Here is an 11,783-nt window from a genome sequence, read left to right as displayed (position 1 = left end):
AGCAAAATCACCAGTATGGTGATTTTGGCGTTGGTTCTCCTGGGCCAAGCAGGTCCCACCTGCTTCCAGTGGCAAGGCAAGACACCCGCCATCGCGTCACCAGGACGCTCGGGCAGAGCTTGTGCGCACTCGCAGCGCAGTCGAGCTGCAGACATACGTTCACAGCAGGACCAAGAGTGCAAGAAAGCTGGGGCTTACTGGAAAATGTCTCATATAGCACCTCTGACCATTTGATGCCCAGGCCCTGAGCACTGCTACCACAGCAACTTGCATGTCCCGCCTCTGGCCACCCTCTTGCTGAAGGTCTTCTCAGCAGCAGATGGGGAAGAGGCTTCTGAATGGATTAAAAATGTGGCCATGACTGCCCTGCAAAAGGGATTCTTCTGGTTTTGGAATACTTACAGTCTCCGACTCAGCGCAACATTGTGTGCTTGTTGTGTGCCAGCGGCTGTCAGGCACATCTGGCTGGACCACATGTGGTGTGAGATCTGCAATTCGCAGGCACAGTGCACCTGGTTTATCCCTCCCATCCCAATTCAAGGGATTTGAAAAATTCCCAAGTAAGGGTCTCCCTGGGAAGACTACACTGCATGGCAATTCTTTTGAAGGTAGTCAGTTTTAATCCAGTTACCAAGAGCTACACTGATTCTGTGCTCTTCATTTTAAGCTGGATTCCTTGAGAAACAGGATTGTGTGAACTTTTGTCCCCATGTTTTTAAATGTGCAGGCCGGTTTCAGCTAAATTCAACACAGGGGCAGGCGTCACCAAGCTACCGAAATCCAACAAGCTCCACAACAGATGCAGCCAGGCGGACAAGGGAGGCCCAAATCAGTGCCCCTCTACAAGACAAACTAATCCCATGAAAGCAACCACAATATCAGATACTGGAGTGCTCACGGAGCGGAGAGATTTTATTGCAACTCAGCAGTGCGTAAAGCTTCAGGCAGACCTCATCGCTAGTTAGTCATAGGGTAATGCAAATACAAGACACAGCACTGTGAAAACAACCTTGTGCAGAACTGCCCCCATCTCACAGAACAATTTATTAAAAAAATTAGGATGCCACACAATACTGCATGCCCTACAGCAATTGAAATTATTTTTACCAGGCAAAATTATAAAAAAAGTCATCAGCTGTACTTGGTCACACATTTTCCCCACATCCTTCACTAATTTATATTGTGTTCAGACATTTTAGTGCCTTAGTGATTGTGCTCTTCCTCCCTCTCCCCCACACATCACGACTCGCCCAGAATGGACACTAGAATAACCTGCTATCATTCCCAGGGTCATCACAAGAAGCGTGCCCTTGCATCTCTCACTCTTTAATTGCAGAAATACACTGTTCCCATGCCTGGTTCTCTCTGCCATCTGAGTGAGCAGAATGAATCATCAAAAATGCTATTGTCAAATGCTTTCTATGAATTATGTTCTGCACTGCAGTGGCTTGCTCTGCTCAGGATTCTCTATTTAGATTATTGGTATTTCTCCTCAGGATTGCTTTTAAAAACTATTGAAACAAAGTCTGATTGTCTCCAAAAGGGGGCAGACCATTTTAAGCCATTTAAGGCTTGTTTCTAATGGGCACGAAAATGAAATTATAAGCCAGTTTGTTAGAAGACTGATGTGGAAAAGTAACATCACTGTAGGTGAGAACACATTCTGTCCAGAAAACCTTATGATAAGAATGGGAGATATATTATATGGAGATATATATATAAAACTCAGGAACATTAATCAGTGGGATACCAGTAAACTCCAGGAGCATACATGTACCAACACACAATTTTAAGAAATACCATTCCTATCAGCAGTATATCTATTGCTGTGTTTCTCACAGTCTAGCTTCATTTCAAGGGCAATAAGGACAGAGTCTTTAGAATTTGTTATTATTAGGTATCTGAGGTACAGAAGAGAAACAAGTGTTGCTGATCTTTGGTGTACATCTTTATGCTATTAATATTCTATCGCAATTACAGGCAATTAAGAATTCTGTGTGGGCTTTAATCTCTCTGACCCTGACTGGGGTGGGAACTGAAGGTGCTGAGTGACCTAACTGAACCAAATCTATGCTTCTTACAAATCATGCAGATACCAAAACAGACATCCCTGCTCATTATTTTGATGTTGAATAATACAAAAGACAAAAAGATTGTAAAAAATGCAGAATCTCAAAACTAAAACTCGATAGTTTCAGTCTAGAAATAAGGCATATGGTTTGAACAGTGCAGGCTTAAGAAATGAGAAGTCAAGTACAGCAGAAGCCACAGGATACCTGTCAATTAATTCTTCTTCGCAGCTAGTATCCCTTTCTACAGATTTAAATTTTTTTAAGGTTGCAGGCCTGTGACAGACAATTCATCCCACAAATAGAAAGTTATTCCAGTTATTTTCAATTTCATTGGTTTTCACCAGCATAAGTAGTCATTGAATTGCTCTCCAAAACCTTATATTAGATCCTCCATCATTTGCCACTGGCAGATGAAAGCTAGATGGCTTTCTAGCAATATAGTTGGATGCAAGAATCCCTGGATTTCTTTCACACTGGAAGTCAGACTAGAGCAATACAGCACTTTCTCTTCTTAGCATCTACGGGAAGTCCTCACTGCCACTTTTTCTTACACTTAACCAGCTATTAAAACTAGGTCTTAATGAAAATGGATTCCTAAGATAATTAATTATTCCCTTAAACAATGCCATCTTTAGCTTGTCAGGGAAGAATATAATTTCCTACCAAACTCCACCAATGCTACTTTCATTCTAAAGATACTGAAACAGAGAATATATTATGAGAAAATAATTGTATCAGGCCTTAGGAATGCAAAAATTGGGAAAATCAGAAGGGATAACATTTGCAGTGTAATGACTGCAAGAAGAACAGAAAATGGCATAAAGTATATCCATTTTCATGACAAAGGCTGTAATGAGAAAAAATGCAAAACTAATCTGCTCCATAGGTCTGCACTACTCGTTCTTCCATCAATTATCTATTCCAATCATGTAGACAAAAGTTTCTGTCTAGAGAGTGAATCCACTCTGATAGTTAATCCTGTTGTCTTGTAGTTCTCCTCGGAGACTTGAGGGTACAAAGTATTATGTCCCTGTGTAGCACTGCTCAGATATAGTCTAACAATCCCACTCATCAAATCCTTGCCAGGTGTGTATCTCCTTGAAGAACATGGAGGATGAAAATCCTGTCTCATCCACATATCGGTTCCATTCCACGCCAGGGTAGCAGGAGCCAGACTTGCAGATCTGTCTTACTCTTTTGCAGCTCCTTCTACCAACATGCTCCCTGCACAGCCGGAGGCTGAACCGACAGCTTTAACTCTTCCTCATGCTCTCAGCTGCTTAGTGAAATGTTTTAGGTCATGAGCATTGGCAAATTAAGCGTCATGATGGGTTGTCTGAATTACCAGCTAATCAGATCACATCTCCTTTTCTGAAAATGACGTACCTCGACCGATACAGAAATTAAAATGCAATAAGTAGGATACAGTCCACCTGTGCAGTTGGACTATGGAATTCCCTCTGCTGTTGAAAGTACCTAGTTTCTAAAGGCCAGTAATTCTGCACTGCATTTTGGTTTTATTTGTAGTCTGGTAAGAGCTTCTTTTTTTCTTGCAAAAAAAACTCTTTTGTGATCCCATCTTTTATTTCACCTGCCTTTTGTTACACAGACATTTTGAATGTGACAGTGGTAATCTTTTGTAGTTTATTGTTTGCAATTAGCATTCCAGGTTGTAGAAATAAAAAGCACCTCATACACTAACTTCAGAGTGACCATTTATTTATAGCTTGTGCATTTTATTCCTTCCCTACTAGGCACCTTCTTCATCTGGGCTTTCAATTACACAAAATTTCATCACAAGCAGAGCTCTGCATTACATGGTGTTCAGATCAAACAGTAAGCCACAAAAGATCTTTCTAGACAGAGTTATGCTGCATTTAATAAACGTGGGATATGAAAGATTTTGTATATAAGCAGCATTTTAACCGTAAGCAATATATTTCCAGAAATGTTTTTTTTACTGAAGTAATATCTTCTCAATGTTCTACTGATCAATACACTATTCTTTCCTTTAAAATTATACATATGTAATTTAATATTATAATAATCTTTAAATGTAAAGCCTTTTCAGTGCAATTGACTATTTAGCTTGTCATGTCTTATAAAGAAATTTATCTGACAATGTGATTCCAAAATACAGATTTCAGACTACAGTATTCCTTTGTGCAGAACAGATCTTCATATACTGAGAGAAACACCAGTTAAAGAGTTTAGGAGACATTAGGAAAAATTTTCTACCCAAAGGCAATTGCATCTAAAAGAAAGAAGCAAAATGTTTTAGTGATTCTGATTCAGTTACGTGGCATTACAAAACAGCAGTAGATTTTTAGTTAGTTACAGATGGAAAAGGGCCTTTGTCATATCAGAGCGTGTAGAATAGCTATTTCTTTCCCTCTGTAATTTGTAAGTTGGCAGTAAATTACAAGCAGCTTCTCCCCTTTATCAGTCTATCCTCCATTACCACAATCAACAATTTCACCACTTTGCTTTTTTATACCCTGCCTCTCCCTTTCTGTATCTTCTCTTCACCTTTTAGGAAGTAAGGTCTTGTCATCATGAAAATTCATCCCTTTGTAAGCTTTTCTGCCCTTGGCAATGTAAGACCTTCAGTCCTAGACAACTTCTCCAGGAATCTTCTTTTCCTCAGTTAATTATATTCATGTTAATACAACATTTAGCTATAAACATATATACGAACACGGATACACATGGACCCATCTGTATTTACCTCTCTCTGAGCCAGCCTTGAGCTGGCAACATATGCCTCGCTGAACTAAGAGGGTGGGCTGGGGTTAAAGCTATGACAGCCAGCACGTTCTGAGATGTGAATCTGCATCATGGGAAGACACAGCTCAGCCTCTTCGAAAAAAACACGCAAAATGCACTTTATTTAACACATTTCTTCAGAGAGAGTGTTTGAGCAGCTGAGGAATAGCTGGAACCGAAGCCCAAACGTGCCACTGCGTGACTGCCTGAGCTCCCAGGGCTCTGCCCCGACATAGCCTACCTGCCACAGGAGACATGATCAGCGCAGACACGCTGACGGTGGGGCCCACCCATGCCCCATGGCTCCCGCAGGCCTATTGTTTTCCTGCAGCTGCTTACAATCACTCGTAAGTCTGTCAAGATTCATGAGCACTTCTTAAATACAATTGTGGGAACAGAAGTGCAACTTCCAAGCCATTTTGCTCCATGGCAAACAGTGCTGATCTTTAAAGCTTGGGAAAAAAAGAGTATTTTCATGATCTCATTGCAGTTCTTTAGTGCTGTGACCCCGATGTTTGCGGAAAGGGCAAAGTATCACACACTGTACACCTTGCTAATCCTTTCAGCGCTTGTGTTTAAGAGTCATCCATAAATAGCTTATGGTCACACACAATACTCGGGCACCTATGGCTGGGTGCTAAACTGCAAGGAGAAAGCTCCTCGTTAGTACTTCTCTGGTGGCATGGACATCCGTGCCACTGGCATGTATTTCGTTCCCGTCGAGGCTGGTCGTTCAGCAGCCAAATCTGCAGCTGGCACGCAGCAGGGGGATTGGGCTGCCAGCCAGGGACACCCAGCCAGCTTCTCCAGAGCTCCTACCCCTCTGCTGCATCCAGGGGCAGGGGAGAACGGGGTGCAGCAGCAGGGGAAGCCAGCGGGGTTTACACCGCTGCGTGGGAATAACGTACACTGCTGGTACACTTTAGCTACTGCAGCACCACGCAGTGCAGGTTATATGGTATGCTCCTCTTACGACGTTAAAAAAATACAAGCCTTGCTTAGGTTCGATCAACATTTAACAAAGCAGATGACAACGGTGATCAGTTTTGTGTTTTTCACTGTATTGGTTGTAAGCTTTAAAATTAATCTCATGTTGTTTTTAACTTCTAAGTTTAAACATAAAACGATATTTCTAAGTTTATATTGGGTGTATTTCCATGCGCATACAATTCGGAGTTAACAAGAGAAAGACAGAATTATTTAGGCTTGGTTGTTTGGTTTTTTTCTCCAGAAAGTATCACACTTTTCCCTAGAACCTTGAAGCAGACAGACTCTTGCCAACTGCAATGTACCACAGAAACAGGACTTCAAGCTATTAGTCACTGATCATCAACAGCTTCAATTTCTAGCTATTGGATGAGCTGCAAGTGTAAGATGAAACGTGTTTCTCTTTTCAACACAGCAGATGTTTAATAATTTAACTAACAAGGCGAGGTTGTTGAATTACCTTGCTAAAACCTTATTTACATTGTGGCAGGTTGGAGCAGTTATTCAAACAGAGATTAGACTGTCCCTTCTGGGGTTCTAATTAAGCTTGGTGTTAATGAAATGGGATCATATTTAACAAAACAGTTAATAGTAAATATTCATGGAATACTACTTCTGTCTTTGGAAAGATACCAGTGATTGTGGAGACCAAACTGATTCAACAACTAGATTTGCAAACCTCACCAAACAAACATAAGGCTAACCTAAGCCAGCATCTCTCATACAGATGCTTTAATAACCAGAATGTTCAGAGCAGAGATGTCATAGAATCATAGAATCATTAAGGTTGGAAAAGACCTTTAAGATCATCAAGTCCAACCGTCAACCCAACACCACCATGCCCACTAAACCATGTCCTGAAGTGCCACGTCTACATGTGTTTTGAACACTTCCAGTGAAGTGTCAGACAGGTGAACAGAAGTAGTCTCAGATGAGTTTGCAATGTCTATCATCAGACAAGTCACTGGAATGTAGACACATACAGCAGGAACCCTCTTGTATTCTCAGGGAGGAAACTGATAGTCCTGACTACAACTGAGACAGCCACGTTCATTCTTTCCACAAGATAGAGGAAGACAAAAAGAGATAAGGATGGTAATTTGTAGACTGTAATACTTAAAGACCTGGGCACAAGACTAAGACCTCATTACACTAAATCCCATTTGAACAAGACAGCCCTTTATCAGAGGCACCTCCAATCCAAAGAGGAGGGCACTGCTCAGCACAAATGGGGGCAAAAGAAAGCAACTGGATGTTCTTTTTAAGCCCACAGGGAAATGATCAGTTCTTACACAAAATTCAATTTGTGCCAAAAATTGCAGAGAAAGGATCATTTTAAGGCATGACTTACAAAGAGGAGAAAGAGATACTTCTACTGATGTTACAAACAGCTCCTACATTTAGACTATGCATGCTGTAGGCTGCTACCACAGGTAAACTGAAGACAGGAATTGAACATGAACAAAGAGTAAGCTTTCAATGCAGTAACTGGAATAGGAAAAAAAATGCAAGTATTTTTATGGTCAGAGCAAAATATGTAAATTTGTTCTTGCGAACAAGCATGAAGTGTCACATTTTCTGTTCATAGTTTCATAAATTTAAAAAAAAATCTATTTGAAAAATAATTCATCATCACAGTTTTAAAAAATATTCTTAGTATATTCCTAAAGCAAGACCTGAAATTTGGTTATGCATTTGCACTTGGGTATTTCACAAATTCTCTATTTAGTGGTGTCATCAGCATGGTCCAGTGGATACAAAAGCAGCTTGGCATTCACTGACACTAGTCCCGGCTCTCTTTCTAGGTCATCGGGGCGTGTCACCTCAAAGTCCTTTGCAAAGCAAGCCAGCTTCACTATTTTCAATTTTAGTAGGATGGAAAGATAAATTGTTCCAGCGGACAAAGTGATAGAGAAAAGGTACATATAATTACTAACTTGACTAATCTTATATGAAATATCTGGATTAAACTGAATAGCATTTTCCATTGCTGTGCTTTAATTAGCAAAAATGTGAAAAAAATGCAAGTGAACATTAACTGTTCCCCATGTAAGACTTTTTCATGCATTACTTCCACAGCCCTGTCAGTAGTGAACAGCATAAGCAGAAAATGGACAGATACTCAGGGCTGTACTTAAATGTGATGGATTTCCTAAAGATCAAACTTCTAAATTTTGCTGATTCTTGAGAACATGGAGCAGAACCTGTTTCTGTACATCTGAGAATCCTTGGACTAACCATGATGTTTAAGCTGTAATACTAAAGTTGCTTTCGCTTTCTGTCACACACCATTTCAATATTAAGAAATTTCAGTATAATCTCAAGCAATCACAGCCCTGCAGAGAGCCACAAAATCTTTTCAAAGGGCAATAATACAAACACAGTTACAGGCAAACTCTCTCCCAGGGGTTTGGTGAAACCTCTGTCAAGTGCAGTCCAGAATCTCATCCAGCCCAATGTAAAAATTTCATCTTTGCCCCTTACTGCATTTAGCAGAGTTGATTTTGCCCGAGTTGAGCACTACGTTCAGCTGCTCTAGTTACAGGCCAAAATCAGCTCCATCAGAGAACAGACAGAATATGTAAGTCAAATTCCCATTCTCTTTGTCCTGGTAATTTAGGAAGTCTCAAGCAACAAGGTGAGAGAGCGACAGGAGAGAGGAGGGCGGCGTATGGACATCTGCCAGGTTCTAAAATATACATAGAACTTTCCCTGCCTCCATTCCTGACAATAAAAACTTTAACATAAAGCCAATTCTTTAATACAAATGCTGAGCAGAGCAAGAGACAAACTTAAGTTTCATCCATGTTCAGAGGCCTGAATAAAGCTTCAAAGTTCTGTAAAAAATTAAGCCTTTTGAGAGAGAGATCCTTGCTTCTCTTGGAAATGTCTGTATTAAACACAGAAAAAGATTGCATTTAGGTAGTATTTCTTAGGTGACAGGAGCTCTCTTAGAGTTCAGATCTGAAAAACACAAGACTTTCCAGAATCACAACCTTTTTTTAACTATGATTTCTTTTTAAATATGTGTTGGCACCGATACTAATATTCCAATGGTCATTTTACCTGACTCTTACAAAAGCAAACCTCGCTTGGGTCCAGTTTCACTTTCCAGACACTGCGTTTTGTTACACCTTTGCTGGCTACGCTGAAGAATGCCTTTACCCATATGATGAACCAGAATTGGCACATAAATGCAACAAGTGATGCAGAGCCACCTCTCTTTGGTAAATCCAGTCGACAGTGACCTTGGAGTTCAATTTCTCCTAGTCCTTTATTGTCATGACACTAATGAACCCCTTCCTCCTTTGTAATATCATGCTTATCTGTAAGAACAAGATTTTGTAGGAACAAAATATTTCTCAGTACTCGCAAGCATGCTTCCAAGAGCCACATCAGTGCACTAAAACCTCATTCACGGTACACTCACTTTACTAACACTGACAGATCTCTTTGCATCAGACAACTATTCTCTTTCTTAAATTTCCTGTAGTCCTGTGGAAAACTGATACGGTTACCATCTAGGTCATCAATAAAAGTGCTAAATAGTTACTGATAATAACCAGTTCTTACAGGATCTGACAGCAAGGCACATATTCAGTGAGGATTCCCCATTTACAGTCATGTTTCATAGCCTGTCTGCCAGCTTTTTTTCCATTTAAGAAGCATCGCATTGATTTCATTTCAGTCTAGTTACTTGATCAAAACATCATGCCTCACAGAAGCGTATTATATATCACTTCAATACGATGGCATTGATCAAACTGTATTTTTTATCTCTCAAATAAGAGAATAAAGAAAGAAATAAAGAGTCAGGCTGATAAAATCTATTTTCCAAAAATCACGGGTGACTAGTCTTAAAGAATAACAGGAAGTTTAAATGCAGTCCAGTAGGAGAATTTCTTTTACTTTTTTCCAGGACCAGAGACAAATTGATAGGCTTGCAATTACCCAGAAGATTCCTTTTTAAAGCATTGGTGACAAATTCCCAAGTCCTCTGTAATTTCTCTGTTTCAAAGTGTACTAAAAATTGGAGCTTCATAACCCACAGAATTCTCCAGTGAATTCTTTAAAAGGTTTTGGGTATTAGTTGTCAGGTCCAGGTGTTTAAATAAGTCTAATAATAACAGTTCACACAGTAGCACAGCAGCACAGCAAAGGTAGAGGAGGGTGTTACATACTTCATGATCACCATCAGCGGAGGTGCAGCAGCCTGTCCATCACTGACACATGAAGAAGAGAAATAATTCAATTAATACTTTGTTCTAATTCTAATGGACATTTTTCACCCAGCAATGGCCCATACTTTTTGTTCAGACTACTTTTGTTCTTACAATGCTTCTTTAAAATGAAAAAAGGCAAGAAAAAGATATTTAATCCATGATTCTATTTGTCATCGAGATTTTTGTGTGCCTTTATCAGTTTCTTGAAGTCCTTAACTTTTATTTTATAAAAACTTCAAACCCCTGCCTCCTCTTTTGGTGGTTTCCATAGTAATAATTTTTCTTCCTTTTTTTTGTTTTATCTTCTTGGTCATCAAGTTTAACATTCTTAGACAGAAAAAAGAAAATGTTTTACCATTTTTTTTGTCATTAAACTTGTTTTTGGCACTATGAAATTGGTCATTTTCATAAATCAGTGAGAATAGCGACTTGAATATATTTATTACAGGAAAACAGAACAAAATCATGATCACTTATGCCTAATTAGCCACTCATTAGTGATGTGCATGTCACACAGAGATACGCTGTAGGAGAGGAAAAGCTGTGGTATCACTGACTACAGCTACCACGACACTCAATACAGAGCTACACTGTTAAGGAAAATCCTTCTGTGCATCCCCCAGAGTCACCTTTCTCTGCTGTTGCAAAATTCACCTGCAAGACGCTGCTGACAAAAGGCTCATGGCACAGATGGGGGCTTCTTGCTGGCCCTCACTCAGCTCCTCAAAGAGTGGCAGCACAGACCAGATGGGCTCCTGGCTCACTCTGCAGCATCTCTACGCAGCAGGTTTCTATAGAACATGCTTTTTAATGGTCCTCCACATAGACAGCAGAGCAATTCTGCCTGTGGCCCCCTGCCCAGGGAAAGTTAAGTAGATCCCTACTAAACCTAGGCGTATTTTCTTGGCTCTGGCCAGCTGAGATACACACTAGATAGCAACTTGGATGGCATTTTCACTATAAGATCCCAAAGCACAAATCAGGACACAAAATCCCATTAATATAATATGCAGATCAAGTGAGGAAAAGAGATTCTTAACCAGTATGCATAAGATTCTAGAGTTGAAAGGCTATATTTATTAGTAGTAGTTTATTATTTATACTATGTCCCAGGGCTATTCTTTCTGCCATGCAAAGATCCAACAAGGCTTTTAGCTTTAGCAAAGAAAAAAGTCATTTGCTAGATGTCAGCGGACTCTGTTTTCTGTTCTTCTGCAATAGCTATTTTCTGAAGGCTTAAACTGATTGTTCTTTAACCATAATGTTGTTAAAGAAATGCCAGGAAATTTATTTGTGGTTTATTAATACTGCAGAGGCCCCAAAGCAGCAAGATAATGTCCAGACTTCGAAAAAACAGGCCTGCCAGCCATCCCCTTGGCCAGCTTCCAATTAAAGGAAGAACATGACAGCCAAGCTGCAGCTACAATGACTTCAGATAGTGCTGAAAAATAGTAGAACTATCCAAGCCACAGAGCCCTACTCCAATTTTACACAAACCAAAAAAAAAAAACCAACCCCAAAATGCCACTTGCATTTCCTTTGTAACATCACACAAAGTCCAGACAGGGTGTCTCAAGAATATTTCTTCCTCAAATGCTTTTTCAGAGTTCAGGTTAGTGTTCTGCGACCAAAAGACAAAGCCACTAACCCACTGCAGTACTCGCTCTCATCCTATCATAAGATATTTTCTCTGCAAAATATTGATAATTCTGTCATCTGGGTTCCTCTTATCTTT

The sequence above is a fragment of the Phaethon aethereus genome, assembly GCF_964289735.1.
Source record: "Phaethon aethereus genome assembly, chromosome: 1".
Taxonomy (NCBI): domain Eukaryota; kingdom Metazoa; phylum Chordata; class Aves; order Phaethontiformes; family Phaethontidae; genus Phaethon; species Phaethon aethereus.
The sequence above is the reverse complement of the archived record's forward strand: the minus strand, read 5'-3'. Positions refer to the sequence as shown.